Source organism: Pleurodeles waltl, chromosome 8 (assembly GCF_031143425.1).
Source record: "Pleurodeles waltl isolate 20211129_DDA chromosome 8, aPleWal1.hap1.20221129, whole genome shotgun sequence".
Lineage (NCBI taxonomy): Eukaryota > Metazoa > Chordata > Amphibia > Caudata > Salamandridae > Pleurodeles > Pleurodeles waltl.
Window position 1 is genome coordinate 1,194,368,454 of NC_090447.1, and position 20,366 is coordinate 1,194,388,819.

Sequence of the window (20,366 nt, forward strand, 5' to 3'; positions counted from 1 at the left end):
TGGCATACACAACCCAGTACAGAATACCACACTTTATAGAGAACCTTTACGAGAAGAAAGTTCTGGGTCGACTCTGATATCAAATATCGTGTTTCAACTGGTCCACAGAAGGGCAAGTGACTACACTTCAGAACGAATGAAAATGATGATAGAATTACACATCAATTGTCAACATACATTAATCAGACTTCACTTTATACTAACATAAACAAAATCTTTAGTGTTCAACACTTTGCATGCTGTGTACGGCGCACACATATAAAACAACTGCTAAAGCTGGTGACTAAATGGTCAACCAGACGCAGAGTGGACATCCCACCAGTCTGCAGGCTTCCACAATATTTGCAAGATACATAATAATAAAAACAATTAGTCAAACCAAAAGTAGTACTAGTCGATGCTCCCTTTTTTTAATTGAAGACCTAGTGGTCCTAGTATTCAAAATGTATACGGGATGCTGCTTCACACTCGTGTCAGCAGAATCTGACAATTCAAAGTTCATCGCAATTTTACAATTGTATCAGAAAACCCAATGCCTTTCGGGAGAAACCCTTCATCAGGGGTAGGTATGCGATCACGGATGAGAGACCCTAAATAGGTTGATTATCAACGGGTCTCACTGCACACAATTCAAAGCGTGTGCGCTGAAAACACGTACAAGGTGTCAAACCACTCATAGGGCAGCTAAATGCATGCATAGGTGACGGGAAATACGACTTCTAACTTGGGTGACACTATAACCATACACCGTGGGAAAAAATTGCAGATCTAGCTTCTTAAAGGAAATCAAGTAATCCACAATTGGTCAGTAGCCCGCACTGGGCTAAAATTGTATTGCATGTGCCAGCACTGATAAATAGAATCTGTTTACTTATTTTTTTGTAGTGATAAACTGCCAACTCAATGGATCTCACAGCATGGAGTCTTAATTTCTATGTATGTATAGGGGTCGATGTGGAATAATCTGTGTGCGCCATTCACACAGCCCACCCATTGTAGCGTTTATGCATCCCATGTGGCCACAAGTTATCTTAATGTTTTAGAGCTCCCAGTTTGTTAGATTTCCCAGAAGCCAAAGTTCATCCAGTAAAAAAATTGTCTTTTTAGTTGAGACATATAACCACTGTCAATCCTTACTGGAGCTTACCAGCGCAGCATTACTCACACCAGGAACCTTCTAAAGCCTGCTGCAATTCACAACCACACTCCGGTTCCACGTGAGGTTTCGTGGCTACAGCACAAGTCATACTCCAAAGCAATCATGGCAAATTCTCATAAAAGTTACTAAAATTACTCTTGTCCTCAAAATGGCTGTCATTTTCAGGGCTTGGGCTGTAAAAATGCAATGCCAACACTTCTGTGTACTTCTCAAGAAGAAACGCACATCAAGGAGGAATCCTTAGATATTAATGATTTGCAAAACTCAAGTCAGGCAAGAGTGATTTGCACATGTAGTGGTGTTTCTGAATGTAGTTTATGGTTGCGTGGAAATCCTTTGAGTCTGAGAAGTGTTTGTTTAACAAATTGTAATAATGGCTGTGTTTGACTGCTGAGCCATAAACACTGAATAATTGCACTACCTGAGTTTCACTGGATGATTCTGAGGTGCTCCATGGTTTGTGAAAACAAATTTAAAAAGTGATAAACAAGGTGTGATAGACGCCATCGCAAAACGTGTGTAATGGGCATCAGAGATTGAAAGACCTTTTGAACCAAAGTGTTTAGTGAGCACAGCAATTGAAATGTTACTTTAATGGTCATGTTGAGCTCAGGAAAGAATACTCAGGGTTAACTCTCATTATTAAATATATAGAAGAACTTCATTTCTTACCCAAAGGTGTTTTAGTGTAAATGTCCCCCTACCAAAGTCCAAATTCTTCTTACCTTTGCTCATGTCAGGAGTGCCCTCTGCTTAACCACATCTAGCTTTAACTAATGCGGTGGCCAGTAGGTTGTGCTAAGAAACCGAGCCAACACCTACCTGAATCATGAGTTGATAGAACCTTTTCAAGTTCCTTTTAACTGGATTCCCACGTTCTCAGAAAGCCAAAGTGTAGTCACAACTGCGACCACCAGAACTCACAGATGCGGGCTTTCTGGAACGCAAGCTGTGAACATTGTTAGTGTTGTGCAGCAAAGGCCAAAGGAGTGGTGATCATGTCATCTCGGTGAGGAAGAGCCTTCCACATTTGGGTACCCTCTTTTCTACCTGAATGAAAGTTCTCCATGGACAGACTTGCAGACAGTCTTAGAGTTGTCGGGGGCTCCGCTCCTTTTCCTGAGAAAGGAGGACTAGCCCTTCCTTTGCTACTAATATATAAAGGCTCAAATAGGTCTCAACAGGGCTTTCTATGAAGGAGAGACCTGACCTGTGTCTAACATAAAAGGCTAATTAACATGGAAGGTAATACATCTGTTTAGAATGTATTTCTGTACAATATTGGCCTAATAGAAGCTACGCAGCGAGAGCTATCTCCCTATTCATGCTGTGAGTGATTTGAGCCCGCTCTGGTGGCTGTGATAATGTCTAGTTGACAAACCAGCCGACTCGGGCTCCGGTTTAGTGTCCCAGTAAGGTCGGCCCAGAGAGCACATTGTGGGCGATGAAGCGTCTGCTTGTTCTTGTGACCTTATCTCTTTTGTGTGTACACTCACCGCATTCGCTGCATTTTTAGTCCATGTAATCAGCTGTACTGATAAATATATTATTGTTCGATGAAAACCATCAGTTTCTGACAGGATCGACCCGTTCCTGGTTACATTTATGCTTCAGTATTTTTTTTGTTGAGTATATTGTATTCGCAAATAATAACCAATATCCAAAGAACTATCATAAATGAGTGCTGAGGCGGTCGATAGCACTAACATTCTAGCTCTTTGTTTTTAGTAAACTGCTCAGTTACCTAACACCAAATGAACCACACTTCTGCAGTAGCGTAGCAAGGATGCCATGGGCCCTGGTGCAAGCCAAGAAAATGCCCCCTTTGACTGTTTTTGTGGTAGTTTTTACAGCAGTTATCAGGGTTGAATTGGACCCTTAGGTCTATGGGCCCCAGTGCAGGTTGCCAGAGGGATGACAAAATGGCACGAACCAGGTGCGCCTTACGAAAATCCAGAAGTTCCTTTTGCCTTTTCAGGTTTCCATCATTTTTATCAGGCACTAGGAGGATGTGCTGACCCTGCATCTGGAGGTACGTTTTTCTGATAATCATTTTCTTCATTATCAGTTGCCGAAGGTCTAAATTGTAAGGGGTAACACTAATAGTAACACCAACGTTTGACCCTGTGGTACCTGGGAGTGCTAGAGAATAACACAAAAGGATGATGGACGGAATGCTGAACAATGCAAACACTCACCCCCAGTCACAGATCTGGGTTAAATCCATCGTTCTTTTGCTCACCATGCCACCCCAGTTTGAACCCAGCCATATGCAAATCAGTCTTGACCCTGTTCCTCATGGGAACAGTCCAGCCCGAACTGCCAAGCCAGGTCCTCACTGGACCGGAAACAAGCATACTGGGACCGGTTTCAGGGTTTCACCCTTCATCAGCTAGGCTATCTTGCCACCCCAGTTTGGACCCAGCCAGTGCTAGAGAGTATCCTATGTAAACACTTCACCACCTCCTTTCTACATTCTATCACACCCCACGTGCGTCGTGTTCCCACAAATAAAATTGCGTTGCTGCACTTACTGTATGATCCAAGGAGATAGCTGGATCCCTCAAAATCTGATAATAACTGCCCTTTGACTATCTTCCATCCTCTTCACTCTACTCTCAAGAGACAGCGGCGCCCTGACAGCTCCACTTGAAAGTCTGCATGGCCCCTGGCCACTTACTTCATATGTTCCTTTCACTCCTCCATCAAGTTCAATCCCACCCTATGCATTTCCTAGCCTAGTCACCTTCTTCTCCGTGCAGAATTTCTAGAATTTCCATAAAATGGTGTTTCATGTTCACCAGCATCTCTCTGGCCCGCAGTGATAACTCCAGTATGCCAAGTTCCTTTTTTCTTCTTATTTGTACCTTTCTTCTTCATTGTCAGTTGAAAAAAACCTCAATTTCTCTCTTCAGTGTTTTAGCAGGCATGGTTTAGACTATTTGTGATCACTGTGACTAGTGCCTCCTTTGCAAATGATGGAACATATCATTCTTCCGTGGAAGTCATCTCTGGCCACTCCCTACTGCATGCCCCATTATCTCAGCATAGCCATAGTTAGTTTGTCGGAATATTAGTAACAAAAACATAATCTGACATGAATATTATGGCCCAGTTTCCAAAGAAATAGTTCCATTTGGTCTAGATTTTATATTATTAAATCCATTGAGGTGATATTTTTGTAAACAATGTTTTTGTCATACAATATATAGATAGCTACATTTCGGTACTATACTCAGCCATAATGAGTGTAACGGTCCCAGTTAGAGCAGTTTCACCAAGTCACACCTGAAGAGCCTCCAATGTCCCCACTTTCAGGCCTCTTCCTCATAATATCAAGGCCAGCATCTCACATCGACTGGGCCAGGGCTGTGGAGATCCGTAAAGCACCCCAGGCCCTCTTGAGGAAACCCACTGCACCCGACCTGTATCAGACTTCACAGGCTCTCTCCAAGGTCTGCAGCCACCAGTGGCTGCCACTATCGTCCAAGACAGTTCTGCTTCCTCCTATCAAACAATCAGGATTTGTACAGCGCGGCTAACCACCCAGGAGGGCATCCAGGTGCTAGGATCCTGCTGTTATCAGTCAAAGAGCCAGGTCTTGAGTCACTTTCTGAATTCTGTGAGGGAGGATGATGTTAAGAGGTGGAGGGGAAGGTCGTTCCCATGACCTGGTGGCAAAGTAGCAGGAGTGTCCTCCGCTGTGGCTTTGACGAATGTGGGGTGTGTGTGAGAGAGGGCGAGGAAGTTGGAGTGCAGGTGTCTGGAGGGTTGGTGGTAGTTGAGGCGGTGGTTGATGCAAGCTGGTCCTAGGTCATTAAGGGCCTTACAGGAATGTGTCAGCATTTTGAATTGGCATCTTTTCTGGATGGGGAGCCAGTGGGGGTTCCAGAGGTGGGAGTGATGTGGGTCAGTTTGGGGAGGCTGAGGATAAGTCTGGCAGCCGTGTTTTGTATCATCTGGAATCTCTTTAGGAGTTGGGTGGTGGTTCCTGTGTAGAGCCCGTTGCTGTAGTTGGGTCGGCTGGTCACTAGGGCTTGGGTGATGGTTTCCTGGTGTAGACAGAGAGACATTTTAAGACCTTTCAGAGCAGGCAGAGGTGACTGCATTGATCTGACAATTCATGTCAAGTTTGCTGTGATTGGGGCAGTGATGGATGCGTTGAGAATGGTGGTGAGTTCGCTGCTGATTCTCTTGCTCCCCAGGATGAAGAAGTGGTCAGGGCAGAGGTCCATGGATGCTCCAGAGTGAATAGAGTTCATGATGGCTGTGGTGCTCTGAGTGGTGAGCTGTTCCCATGCGGTGAGCGGAGGGTCATAGGTGGCATTTATTGGCAGTGGACGTCTGAATGGTGGGATTCAAAATTACTGTAAAGGGTGGATATCGCGTTGTGGATATATTCTGCCAGGGAGTTGCAGAGTTCCTATAACCTCAACAGTGGCACATGCTTCAGACAGTCATAAAGGAGAGAGCAGACAATATAGCTAAAAAAAAGAGTGGCCATGTCCATTGCTGTTTATCCCTGCCCCACCTTGTGTTCAGTGGCACAGTTTCAGAGGAGGGTATTTTGGGTGTGACACCTCCACAAAATAAATGCATTCTTGGCCTGATAGTTGGTTAAGAGGGCCCTAAATCGGGTCTTCTGTGTCTTTTGGTTTTTCATCGTGGGCCAAGAATCAAGACAAAACAGTGATATTTGGTGTAAAACAGGAAAGAGAGAGAGAAAGATACATCTGGTGGCTGAACTTCAAAATGTGAAACCAGATGTTGTGGAATCAATACTGACTTATCTGCTTGTTCAAAGTGTGTGATCCTAGGCAAACATTTTCTTTCAGAGCCTCCTTGACCTTCATTACCACATAAGAGCACTTTTTAAATACTTGAGTTTGGGATGTGCACTCTAAAAGCACCTCTTATTATTGATTTATTAGAGTATAATGTTGCTTCATCTACAATAAGAATCTAGGTCACGTTTAGGATTTGCATGACTACTTAGGCTTTCCGTGAACGGCTAGGGGCTATTCACAAACTGCATTTTGTAGTGCATTTTGAAGTACTACTATAGCGGTACACACTTACTTCAAAATGCTATTCACAAACTACACTTGTATAGTACTACTGTTTTTTTAACAGTACTTTAGAATTTAAGTTTATAAACAGCATTTTGTAGTATGTTTGTGGTATTATTGTAGTACTACAGACATACTACAAAATGCAGTTTGTGGATCACCCCTAGGCCCTTCACTTTGGAGAAGATAAGTTAGACTTTTGGAGTAAACTTACATTTGGATTCTGTTAAGAGCTACAAAGTAGTAAACTTACAAGTGTAAATTACTCAAAAGTGTAGGTTACCTAGGTGAATCAGGCCCATATAGTGACTGGTTTACCACAACCCAGTAAATCTGCACCCATAGAACTACTCCTCGTATGGGTGCAAATATAATACTGTTTGGACTTCAGAAACATTGGCAGTAGTAGACTTGGAAAGCTGAACTAGTCTCATATTTCCAGGCATACTAGTGGCAATCAAACACCCAAAAGATAATGGGATAACTTCTTGCAAATAGTCTAACCAGTGGCAATTGCTTGAGGTAGCATTTCAACCCATTGCTTTCCGCCTACTGTGCCACTCGAGGCAGACCTAATGCAAATTAGTACTGACTGTTCCTTTTCGAAACAGTCCATCACAAATCCTAGTAATCTCACTTGTCCACCTACAGTACACTGCTTTTTTTAGTTGGGAAATTTCCAATTCATCCCCTCCCCCCAGCGAAATCTTATTGACTAAGCTCTGCCCATGCTTCTGTTTAATTTGTATTGCTGAAGGCCCTGAATTCGATGTTGCACTTAGAAATGATCTTCCCCGTGCCTTAAAAAGAAGAATTTGTGAGGACTGGAACAAAGCATAAATGCACTGGATAAACCCATGTGCATATTGCTTGTTTATTTTGTCTGTTTATAGCATGCATTTACCTAGTCACCCTAATAATGTAAATTCTGAGTTTATGGAATGTGCCATGTTCAAAATAACTCCAATTGATTAATTCTTTGCTGTCTATTATGCTGCTTGGGGTCAGTGCATGTGTAACCTGTGTGAGGCTTACTATTGTGTCATTGACGTTGACAGCAGTGAGGCAGTGGGATCTGGATGTAGTTTTACTATTGTAGTTTGCTCATGTTTTCAAGAACACATGTCCAACTCTATTCCCTTTACAAGGGTGTTCTGTTTTAGAATGTGAGGACTTAGTGATACTGTTGGACTTTTGCTTATGCAGGGTCATCCCCAGACTTTTTTGCCTCCTGCCTCCTATATTTTTCTGACATGTTGCTGTTGGCTTTTCAACTCTGAGCACTTTACCACTGCTAACCAGTGCTAAAGTGCATATGCTCTCCTGTTTAAATTGTATGTAAGTGGTTTATCCATGATTGGCATATTTGATTTACTAGTAAGTCCCTAGTAAGGTGCACTAGAGGTGCCAGGGCCTGTAAATCAAATGCTACTAGTGGGCCTGCAGCACTGGTTGTGCCACCCACATAAGTAGCTCTGTAATCATGTCTCAGACCTGCCACTGCAGTGTCTGTATGTGTAATTTTACACTGTAAATTCGACTTGGCAAGTGTACCCACTTGCCAGGCCTAAACCTTCCCTTTCCTTACATGTAAGGCACCCCTAAGGTAGGCCCTAGGTAGCCCCAAGGGCAGGGTGCAGTGTATGGATAAGGTAGGACATATAGTAATGTGGTTTATATGTCCTGACAGTGAAATACTGCCAATTTCGTTTTCACTGTTGCAAGGTCTGTCTCTCTCATAGGATAATATGGGGGCTACCTTTAAATATGATTAAAGTGTAGATTCCCCTAGAGAGTAGATGGACATGTGGAGTTTGGGATCCCTGAACTCACAATTTAAAAATACATCTTTTAGTAAAGTTGATTTTAAGATTGTGAGTTTGGAAATGCCACTTTTAGAAAGTGAGCATTTTCTTGCTTAAACCATTCTGTGACTCTGCCTTGTTTGTGGATTCCCTGTCTGGGTCAGTTTGACAGTTGGGTTGTTTTTCACCTCACACCAGACAGTGACACAAAGGGAGCTGGGGTGTAATCTGCATTTCCTGATTAGCCATCTCTGCTAGGAGGGAGGGGTGGAGTGGTCACTCTCATCTGAAAGGACTGTGCCTGCCTCTGACAATGCTGTCTCCAACCCCCTGGTGTGTGTCTGAGGCCTTGCCTGGGCAAGGCAGGATTTCACAAGAAGGTGTGAGTCCCCTTTGAAGGAAGGTGACTTCAAAGACTAAAATGGGTATAAGAAGGGCACCCAAACTTACAAACTTTAGAAACACTTCTGGAATCAAGGGGAACCTCTGCCTGGAGAAGAGCTGATCACTGAGGAACAAGTGCTGCCCTGCCTGTGACTGTGCTTTGTGGAGCTTTCCTGCAGTGCTGCTTCTGCCAGAGTAAGAGGGCAAAGACTGGACTTTGTGTGCCTTCCATCTTGAAGAAGAAATCTCCAAGGGCTTGATGTAGAGCTTGCCTCCTGTTGTTGAAGTCTCAGGGATAGCAAAGACTTCTTCCTGCCAGCACCTGGAGTCTCTGGAGAGACCCCTACTCTGCTCTGTGGTGCCCTTCCAGTTCCTGGGACCCTGAAAGGAGAGGCTGGCGGCCTAAGGACAAAAATACACGCACCGAGCACCGTGCGGAGAAAAGATCGACGCGAATCCGATCGCGGCTGAGAAAACGACGCGACGCCGGTTCCGCAGCTGAGAAACGACGCCGCAGGAAACGCGACCGAAAAACCGACGCCCGGAGCAGGAGAAACGACGCGCAGCATCGCTGACGGAGGCTGAGAGATCGCACCCTGCGCCGCGGGACTTTCGGATCGTCGTGTGGCTGGCTTTTTCAACGCGCACCGCCGTGCCGAGTTGTTTTCGACGCACACAGCCGTGCAGGGTTACTTTCGACGCACACCGCCCGTGCGGGGTTATTTTTGACGCAAACCAGGTACATTTACACGCTAGCAGCGCTAGTGTGGTGTTACAACTACCTAAAGACTCTTTTTATTTTAAACCTTTAAAAAATCATAACTTGACTTGTGTATGTTGGATTTTTGTCGTTTTGGTCTTGTTTTGTCTAGATAAATATTTCCTATTTTTCTAAACTGGTGTTGTGTCATTTTGTAGTGTTTTCATTAAGTTACTGTGTGTGTTGGTACAAATACTTTACGCCCAGCACTCTGAGGTTAAGCCTACTGCTCTGCCAAGCTACCAAGGGGGTAAGCAGGGGTTAGCTGAGGGTGATTCTCTTTTATCCTAACTAGAGTGAGGGTCCTTGCTTGAACAGGGGGTAACCTGACTGCCAACCAAAGACCCCATTTCTAACATTGGTGACCAGCGGTCGGGATTTGGACTTGTATTTGTACTTGACATACAGTAATTGAGTGTACACTACTGTTTTGATCTCAGACCACTACGTGACCACATACTACTTGTCTTGTGATTCTGCTTTTTGTTCTCTGATGTCCTCCTGGAAGTATTGATGATATTTTTGGACTTTGTTTTTTGGTTGTGAAGCCTTTGCAGAATGGAAGTCAATTTCTGGCACCTATTTATGTATAAAAAGTGGCAGCTTAAAGCATTTTGCATGGAAAGGGGACTGGCTGTGAACAAGAAATCCAGAAGGGAGGATCTTGAGTCAGCCCTGTTTCAGTATGAATTGAAACGTTGTCAGGCAACACCACCAAATGAGTCTGAGGAGGATGACTACTCCGAAGAGGAGGGAACAGAAAGAGATGAGTGGCTCCTAGCTCGAATCCGGAGTCTGGAAGAGCTAGATGCAGAGCTTGAGAGGGCTGAGGAGCAGAGAGCCTTAGTCCTGGAAAAAGAAAGGATTGCAGCTCAAGAGCTGAGCTGTGAAGAGCTGAAGCTGGAGGCCATGAGGGCTGAATCCAGTTCAGATGGTGGCAGCAAAAATCTTGTATCCAGTACTGCTGAAGAAGTGCACATGCCCAGAGAGGTGGTGCCCTACTTGAAGGAGGGAGTTAACACACGCCAGGAGGTTCAGGGGTATGAGGTAGCTCCAGTGATGCACAGGGTCCCTGAGGTGGATTGGGGAACTGGCATGGGGAGTCATATTCCTACTGGTGGGAGGGACACTCTACTGACTCTAGGTGAGAGTGACAGGGAGAGGGGTTCCCCCCAAGTAGAAGTCCTGGTTATGGAGTGTGAAGACATCCCAGAAGAGTGTGGGTTGAGTGTCAGGGACAGTCAGGTACTGTCTCACCAGTCTCAGGAGGGTGATGTGGGGTGCTTTGTCAAAGCAGAGTCACTGGATGGTTGGGTGAAGGGTACTTTGGTTAATTAATGTGAGGGGCTGAGTGATGTAATTGCTGGAGAGCATATGTCTAGTCCTTATTTTCCAGAGCTATGCCAACACCAGGTGGAGTGTGAGTTCTCTGACCCCAGGGAGCTTACAATGGAGGCAGACTTCTGGGTGAGTACCAGAGAGTCTGAAGAGGCATTTGGGGGTGCTCCTGAGAGGAGTGGTCTAGGTAGTTCCCAACCAGGTGAGGTAGGGAAGGATTGTAGTGTCCCAGGTAGGTCCCAGTGTAGTGGGATGGGTGAGGGACCCCATGTCCAGTCTCAGAGGAGAGGGAATGGGGATGGGTTGAGGCCCAAGGTGCCCGAGATCCGGTCCCAGGTCCTGGAGGGTTCCCTGCGGGAACCCCAGGAGGGGAGCCTAGCCTGTACCATAGGGCCATCTGTTGAGGGAGACCCCACAGTGTCAGGAGAACTTGGGGGGGCGGCTGTAGCCAGCGTCCCACCAGTTCTGGTGTCTGGCAGTACCACTCCTAGTGAGGGGTTGCAGAAGTCCAGACAGAGGGTTGAGAGGGGGTTGCGGACCCCAGTGGAGAACCTGGAGGGTCAGGGGTCAGCTCTGAGAGCAGAGCCCCCCATGAATGACCTTGGTGAGACCATTTCTGGGTTGGGGGGAATCCAGACTCTGTCAGATGGGCAGAGGTCAGGAGACCTGCGCCAGCCAGACTCTTGTGTGGCCCTTCGGGACAGTGTGTCCCTTGAGGGGGGTAAGTGTGCCCCCCTGGAAGTCCTGGTGTGCCAGGCAATGGTTCAACCGCAGGGTGGTGACTCTGGGTTGAATGATCAGGTTCAGGGGGTAAACTCTGACCTGATGGGGGGTAAATGTGCTCCCAAGGAAGTCCTGGTGTGCCAGGCAGTGGTTCAACCGCAGGGTGGTGACCCTGGGTTGGATGACCAGGTTCAGAGGGTAAACTCTGACCTGGTAGGGGGTAGGTATGCCCCCCAAGAAGTCCTGGTTTGCCAGGCAGTGATCCAGTCTGTGGGTACAAGCCCTGGATTGGGAGGCCAGGTTAAGGGTGTCCCCCCTGACCTGGAGGAAGGGGCTACTGCTAACAGTGCCCCTACCATGTTGTCTTCTGGGGGGGCCGCTCCTAGTTGGGTGGTTCAGGACCCCAGAAGAGAGGGCAGGGGGAGGGAAGCCTCACCCCTGGCCCTGGTCCAACCTGAAGGTACAGACCCCAGGTTGGAGGATCAGTTGCAGGTTAACATCCCTGCACTGATGGAAGAATTGTGCAGGACTGCTTCTACAAGCACCCTGACAGTTTTTGACTCTGGGGGTACCGCTTCTGCAGGGAGGGTACAGAGCCCCAGAGGGGAGGACCAGGGTCAGGTTGTCATCCCTGACCTGGTGGAAGAGAGAGTGGTCAAAGGGTGCCAGGCACCTGGGGCTACCACCCCCCACTCTCCACAGTCACAGTGGTTAGAGAGGCCTGAGGTCGGGCTCTCATCCCTGACAGTTGTCTGGGGCCACTGTGGCTTGCTGTCCTGGTGGACAGAGTTGCCCCTGGGGGGGGGAGGACGAGAGTCACACCCCGGGGGTGGAGTGGGCAACACCACTGTGTTGGCCCTGGTGGTCCTATCTGCCCATTGCAATACATCTGTGAGCAAAGTAAAGTTAGGTGTTGCACAGATGGTGTCTGTAGATGTGGAGAAGGGTTCCCCATGGGTTAGCTTAGTGGGCCCTGAGAGTATGGACAGAGGGATCCAACTGGAGTCAGGAAGGCGTAGAACTGGAACATGCCCCTGCTGTTGTGGGCCTGGGTCCCTGTTCTATCGCCCCAATCAGGGAAGTACATCAAGGTATTGATTGTTCTCCCCTGGCTTTAGGCTGGTAGGGGGTCGTGTTGGACTTTTGCTTATGCAGGGTCATCCCCAGACTTTTTTGCCTCCTGCCTCCTATATTTTTCTGACATGTTGCTGTTGGCTTTTCAACTCTGAGCACTTTACCACTGCTAACCAGTGCTAAAGTGCATATGCTCTCCTGTTTAAATTGTATGTAAGTGGTTTATCCATGATTGGCATATTTGATTTACTAGTAAGTCCCTAGTAAGGTGCACTAGAGGTGCCAGGGCCTGTAAATCAAATGCTACTAGTGGGCCTGCAGCACTGGTTGTGCCACCCACATAAGTAGCTCTGTAATCATGTCTCAGACCTGCCACTGCAGTGTCTGTATGTGTAATTTTACACTGTAAATTCGACTTGGCAAGTGTACCCACTTGCCAGGCCTAAACCTTCCCTTTCCTTACATGTAAGGCACCCCTAAGGTAGGCCCTAGGTAGCCCCAAGGGCAGGGTGCAGTGTATGGATAAGGTAGGACATATAGTAATGTGGTTTATATGTCCTGACAGTGAAATACTGCCAATTTCGTTTTCACTGTTGCAAGGTCTGTCTCTCTCATAGGATAATATGGGGGCTACCTTTAAATATGATTAAAGTGTAGATTCCCCTAGAGAGTAGATGGACATGTGGAGTTTGGGATCCCTGAACTCACAATTTAAAAATACATCTTTTAGTAAAGTTGATTTTAAGATTGTGAGTTTGGAAATGCCACTTTTAGAAAGTGAGCATTTTCTTGCTTAAACCATTCTGTGACTCTGCCTTGTTTGTGGATTCCCTGTCTGGGTCAGTTTGACAGTTGGGTTGTTTTTCACCTCACACCAGACAGTGACACAAAGGGAGCTGGGGTGTAATCTGCATTTCCTGATTAGCCATCTCTGCTAGGAGGGAGGGGTGGAGTGGTCACTCTCATCTGAAAGGACTGTGCCTGCCTCTGACAATGCTGTCTCCAACCCCCTGGTGTGTGTCTGAGGCCTTGCCTGGGCAAGGCAGGATTTCACAAGAAGGTGTGAGTCCCCTTTGAAGGAAGGTGACTTCAAAGACTAAAATGGGTATAAGAAGGGCACCCAAACTTACAAACTTTAGAAACACTTCTGGAATCAAGGGGAACCTCTGCCTGGAGAAGAGCTGATCACTGAGGAACAAGTGCTGCCCTGCCTGTGACTGTGCTTTGTGGAGCTTTCCTGCAGTGCTGCTTCTGCCAGAGTAAGAGGGCAAAGACTGGACTTTGTGTGCCTTCCATCTTGAAGAAGAAATCTCCAAGGGCTTGATGTAGAGCTTGCCTCCTGTTGTTGAAGTCTCAGGGATAGCAAAGACTTCTTCCTGCCAGCACCTGGAGTCTCTGGAGAGACCCCTACTCTGCTCTGTGGTGCCCTTCCAGTTCCTGGGACCCTGAAAGGAGAGGCTGGCGGCCTAAGGACAAAAATACACGCACCGAGCACCGTGCGGAGAAAAGATCGACGCGAATCCGATCGCGGCTGAGAAAACGACGCGACGCCGGTTCCGCAGCTGAGAAACGACGCCGCAGGAAACGCGACCGAAAAACCGACGCCCGGAGCAGGAGAAACGACGCGCAGCATCGCTGACGGAGGCTGAGAGATCGCACCCTGCGCCGCGGGACTTTCGGATCGTCGTGTGGCTGGCTTTTTCAACGCGCACCGCCGTGCCGAGTTGTTTTCGACGCACACAGCCGTGCAGGGTTACTTTCGACGCACACCGCCCGTGCGGGGTTATTTTTGACGCAAACCAGGTACATTTACACGCTAGCAGCGCTAGTGTGGTGTTACAACTACCTAAAGACTCTTTTTATTTTAAACCTTTAAAAAATCATAACTTGACTTGTGTATGTTGGATTTTTGTCGTTTTGGTCTTGTTTTGTCTAGATAAATATTTCCTATTTTTCTAAACTGGTGTTGTGTCATTTTGTAGTGTTTTCATTAAGTTACTGTGTGTGTTGGTACAAATACTTTACGCCCAGCACTCTGAGGTTAAGCCTACTGCTCTGCCAAGCTACCAAGGGGGTAAGCAGGGGTTAGCTGAGGGTGATTCTCTTTTATCCTAACTAGAGTGAGGGTCCTTGCTTGAACAGGGGGTAACCTGACTGCCAACCAAAGACCCCATTTCTAACATTGGTGACCAGCGGTCGGGATTTGGACTTGTATTTGTACTTGACATACAGTAATTGAGTGTACACTACTGTTTTGATCTCAGACCACTACGTGACCACATACTACTTGTCTTGTGATTCTGCTTTTTGTTCTCTGATGTCCTCCTGGAAGTATTGATGATATTTTTGGACTTTGTTTTTTGGTTGTGAAGCCTTTGCAGAATGGAAGTCAATTTCTGGCACCTATTTATGTATAAAAAGTGGCAGCTTAAAGCATTTTGCATGGAAAGGGGACTGGCTGTGAACAAGAAATCCAGAAGGGAGGATCTTGAGTCAGCCCTGTTTCAGTATGAATTGAAACGTTGTCAGGCAACACCACCAAATGAGTCTGAGGAGGATGACTACTCCGAAGAGGAGGGAACAGAAAGAGATGAGTGGCTCCTAGCTCGAATCCGGAGTCTGGAAGAGCTAGATGCAGAGCTTGAGAGGGCTGAGGAGCAGAGAGCCTTAGTCCTGGAAAAAGAAAGGATTGCAGCTCAAGAGCTGAGCTGTGAAGAGCTGAAGCTGGAGGCCATGAGGGCTGAATCCAGTTCAGATGGTGGCAGCAAAAATCTTGTATCCAGTACTGCTGAAGAAGTGCACATGCCCAGAGAGGTGGTGCCCTACTTGAAGGAGGGAGTTAACACACGCCAGGAGGTTCAGGGGTATGAGGTAGCTCCAGTGATGCACAGGGTCCCTGAGGTGGATTGGGGAACTGGCATGGGGAGTCATATTCCTACTGGTGGGAGGGACACTCTACTGACTCTAGGTGAGAGTGACAGGGAGAGGGGTTCCCCCCAAGTAGAAGTCCTGGTTATGGAGTGTGAAGACATCCCAGAAGAGTGTGGGTTGAGTGTCAGGGACAGTCAGGTACTGTCTCACCAGTCTCAGGAGGGTGATGTGGGGTGCTTTGTCAAAGCAGAGTCACTGGATGGTTGGGTGAAGGGTACTTTGGTTAATTAATGTGAGGGGCTGAGTGATGTAATTGCTGGAGAGCATATGTCTAGTCCTTATTTTCCAGAGCTATGCCAACACCAGGTGGAGTGTGAGTTCTCTGACCCCAGGGAGCTTACAATGGAGGCAGACTTCTGGGTGAGTACCAGAGAGTCTGAAGAGGCATTTGGGGGTGCTCCTGAGAGGAGTGGTCTAGGTAGTTCCCAACCAGGTGAGGTAGGGAAGGATTGTAGTGTCCCAGGTAGGTCCCAGTGTAGTGGGATGGGTGAGGGACCCCATGTCCAGTCTCAGAGGAGAGGGAATGGGGATGGGTTGAGGCCCAAGGTGCCCGAGATCCGGTCCCAGGTCCTGGAGGGTTCCCTGCGGGAACCCCAGGAGGGGAGCCTAGCCTGTACCATAGGGCCATCTGTTGAGGGAGACCCCACAGTGTCAGGAGAACTTGGGGGGGCGGCTGTAGCCAGCGTCCCACCAGTTCTGGTGTCTGGCAGTACCACTCCTAGTGAGGGGTTGCAGAAGTCCAGACAGAGGGTTGAGAGGGGGTTGCGGACCCCAGTGGAGAACCTGGAGGGTCAGGGGTCAGCTCTGAGAGCAGAGCCCCCCATGAATGACCTTGGTGAGACCATTTCTGGGTTGGGGGGAATCCAGACTCTGTCAGATGGGCAGAGGTCAGGAGACCTGCGCCAGCCAGACTCTTGTGTGGCCCTTCGGGACAGTGTGTCCCTTGAGGGGGGTAAGTGTGCCCCCCTGGAAGTCCTGGTGTGCCAGGCAATGGTTCAACCGCAGGGTGGTGACTCTGGGTTGAATGATCAGGTTCAGGGGGTAAACTCTGACCTGATGGGGGGTAAATGTGCTCCCAAGGAAGTCCTGGTGTGCCAGGCAGTGGTTCAACCGCAGGGTGGTGACCCTGGGTTGGATGACCAGGTTCAGAGGGTAAACTCTGACCTGGTAGGGGGTAGGTATGCCCCCCAAGAAGTCCTGGTTTGCCAGGCAGTGATCCAGTCTGTGGGTACAAGCCCTGGATTGGGAGGCCAGGTTAAGGGTGTCCCCCCTGACCTGGAGGAAGGGGCTACTGCTAACAGTGCCCCTACCATGTTGTCTTCTGGGGGGGCCGCTCCTAGTTGGGTGGTTCAGGACCCCAGAAGAGAGGGCAGGGGGAGGGAAGCCTCACCCCTGGCCCTGGTCCAACCTGAAGGTACAGACCCCAGGTTGGAGGATCAGTTGCAGGTTAACATCCCTGCACTGATGGAAGAATTGTGCAGGACTGCTTCTACAAGCACCCTGACAGTTTTTGACTCTGGGGGTACCGCTTCTGCAGGGAGGGTACAGAGCCCCAGAGGGGAGGACCAGGGTCAGGTTGTCATCCCTGACCTGGTGGAAGAGAGAGTGGTCAAAGGGTGCCAGGCACCTGGGGCTACCACCCCCCACTCTCCACAGTCACAGTGGTTAGAGAGGCCTGAGGTCGGGCTCTCATCCCTGACAGTTGTCTGGGGCCACTGTGGCTTGCTGTCCTGGTGGACAGAGTTGCCCCTGGGGGGGGGAGGACGAGAGTCACACCCCGGGGGTGGAGTGGGCAACACCACTGTGTTGGCCCTGGTGGTCCTATCTGCCCATTGCAATACATCTGTGAGCAAAGTAAAGTTAGGTGTTGCACAGATGGTGTCTGTAGATGTGGAGAAGGGTTCCCCATGGGTTAGCTTAGTGGGCCCTGAGAGTATGGACAGAGGGATCCAACTGGAGTCAGGAAGGCGTAGAACTGGAACATGCCCCTGCTGTTGTGGGCCTGGGTCCCTGTTCTATCGCCCCAATCAGGGAAGTACATCAAGGTATTGATTGTTCTCCCCTGGCTTTAGGCTGGTAGGGGGTCGTGTTGGACTTTTGCTTATGCAGGGTCATCCCCAGACTTTTTTGCCTCCTGCCTCCTATATTTTTCTGACATGTTGCTGTTGGCTTTTCAACTCTGAGCACTTTACCACTGCTAACCAGTGCTAAAGTGCATATGCTCTCCTGTTTAAATTGTATGTAAGTGGTTTATCCATGATTGGCATATTTGATTTACTAGTAAGTCCCTAGTAAGGTGCACTAGAGGTGCCAGGGCCTGTAAATCAAATGCTACTAGTGGGCCTGCAGCACTGGTTGTGCCACCCACATAAGTAGCTCTGTAATCATGTCTCAGACCTGCCACTGCAGTGTCTGTATGTGTAATTTTACACTGTAAATTCGACTTGGCAAGTGTACCCACTTGCCAGGCCTAAACCTTCCCTTTCCTTACATGTAAGGCACCCCTAAGGTAGGCCCTAGGTAGCCCCAAGGGCAGGGTGCAGTGTATGGATAAGGTAGGACATATAGTAATGTGGTTTATATGTCCTGACAGTGAAATACTGCCAATTTCGTTTTCACTGTTGCAAGGTCTGTCTCTCTCATAGGATAATATGGGGGCTACCTTTAAATATGATTAAAGTGTAGATTCCCCTAGAGAGTAGATGGACATGTGGAGTTTGGGATCCCTGAACTCACAATTTAAAAATACATCTTTTAGTAAAGTTGATTTTAAGATTGTGAGTTTGGAAATGCCACTTTTAGAAAGTGAGCATTTTCTTGCTTAAACCATTCTGTGACTCTGCCTTGTTTGTGGATTCCCTGTCTGGGTCAGTTTGACAGTTGGGTTGTTTTTCACCTCACACCAGACAGTGACACAAAGGGAGCTGGGGTGTAATCTGCATTTCCTGATTAGCCATCTCTGCTAGGAGGGAGGGGTGGAGTGGTCACTCTCATCTGAAAGGACTGTGCCTGCCTCTGACAATGCTGTCTCCAACCCCCTGGTGTGTGTCTGAGGCCTTGCCTGGGCAAGGCAGGATTTCACAAGAAGGTGTGAGTCCCCTTTGAAGGAAGGTGACTTCAAAGACTAAAATGGGTATAAGAAGGGCACCCAAACTTACAAACTTTAGAAACACTTCTGGAATCAAGGGGAACCTCTGCCTGGAGAAGAGCTGATCGCTGAGGAACAAGTGCTGCCCTGCCTGTGACTGTGCTTTGTGGAGCTTTCCTGCAGTGCTGCTTCTGTCAGAGTAAGAGGGCAAAGACTGGACTTTGTGTGCCTTCCATCTTGAAGAAGAAATCTCCAAGGGCTTGATGTAGAGCTTGCCTCCTGTTGTTGAAGTCTCAGGGATAGCAAAGACTTCTTCCTGCCAGCACCTGGAGTCTCTGGAGAGACCCCTACTCTGCTCTGTGGTGCCCTTCCAGTTCCTGGGACCCTGAAAGGAGAGGCTGGCGGCCTAAGGACAAAAATACACGCACCGAGCACCGTGCGGAGAAAAGATCGACGCGAATCCGATCGCGGCTGAGAAAACGGCGCGACGCCGGTTCCGCAGCTGAGAAACGACGCCGCAGGAAACGCGACCGAAAAACCGACGCCCGGAGCAGGAGAAACGACGCGCAGCATCGCTGACGGAGGCTGAGAGATCGCACCCTGCGCCGCGGGACTTTCGGATCGTCGTGTGGCTGGCTTTTTCAACGCGCACCGCCGTGCCGAGTTGTTTTCGACGCACACAGCCGTGCAGGGTTACTTTCGACGCACACCGCCCGTGCGGGGTTATTTTTGACGCAAACCAGGTACATTTACACGCTAGCAGCGCTAGTGTGGTGTTACAACTACCTAAAGACTCTTTTTATTTTAAACCTTTAAAAAATCATAACTTGACTTGTGTATGTTGGATTTTTGTCGTTTTGGTCTTGTTTTGTCTAGATAAATATTTCCTATTTTTCTAAACTGGTGTTGTGTCATTTTGTAGTGTTTTCATTAAGTTACTGTGTGTGTTGGTACAAATACTTTACGCCCAGCACTCTGAGGTTAAGCCTACTGCTCTGCCAAGCTACCAAGGGGGTAAGCAGGGGTTAGCTGAGGGTGATTCTCTTTTATCCTAACTAGAGTGAGGGTCCTTGCTTGAACAGGGGGTAACCTGACTGTCAACCAAAGACCCCATTTCTAACAGATACCCATTACCGTGTCCATTTTAAATACATATTTCACTTGGTCCACCCACTCTTTATAGGAGGGAATAACACTACCTACCCATTTCCTACAAATTTCTCTTCTAGCTAATAAAACTGCGTAAAATAACCACTTCTGCATGTCCATGAAATGTGTTATTGTTAAAGTGGAAAGCAGGAGCAGGTAAGATCAAACAGAAGCAGGAGCAACAGGTCGTCTCTCATACTCAGGAAGTTGCTAAGCCACTAACCTTCTGTGCCCTTTATAGGCCTTACAGTCCTAACAGTTTGCTCCATCCCACCAGTGACTACCATTCTTGGTACTGACGCAATGTGTAATAAGCATTGGCCAGTATGAATGTCTGTATATATGTGTTATTCATATAGTTCAAATGGAGAAAAAAGGCACCATAGGGCTGTACAGGGTCAACGGCCGCATGTATTTGTCAACTGGTCCTTTACTCCGCTGCCACATAGGTGTCTTTCAAGAAGCCAAGAGGCTTTATGACCTGGGGAGTGCAGTGGAGGTGGGGTAGTACTTTACTGGTTGGCTGTGGAGTGACTGCCAAAGATGCCCCCACAGTCAGGAAAAGAGCACTGTGAGCCAGGCAGAAGACAGGTCTGACACAGGGAGCGAGGAAACCCAGCTCCATGCAAAAAAGTGCCCTCATAGAGGCTGGAAGGCATGAAGAAAATGATGCTGGTGGCTAGGCCTGCTTACCAGGAGCAAAACAGGCCTACGTTTGTTGAAACTGACCCTATGGAACCCAAGATATTATGACTGAAAGCTTGGTCCTCTGGGTGGAACTTAGCAGAGAACAAAAACCGTGGCACTCCACCACATCTCAAAGGATTTTCATACTGAGACTACCACGCCCCAGGGGATAACACATCTATATTCCATCTTCTTGTCT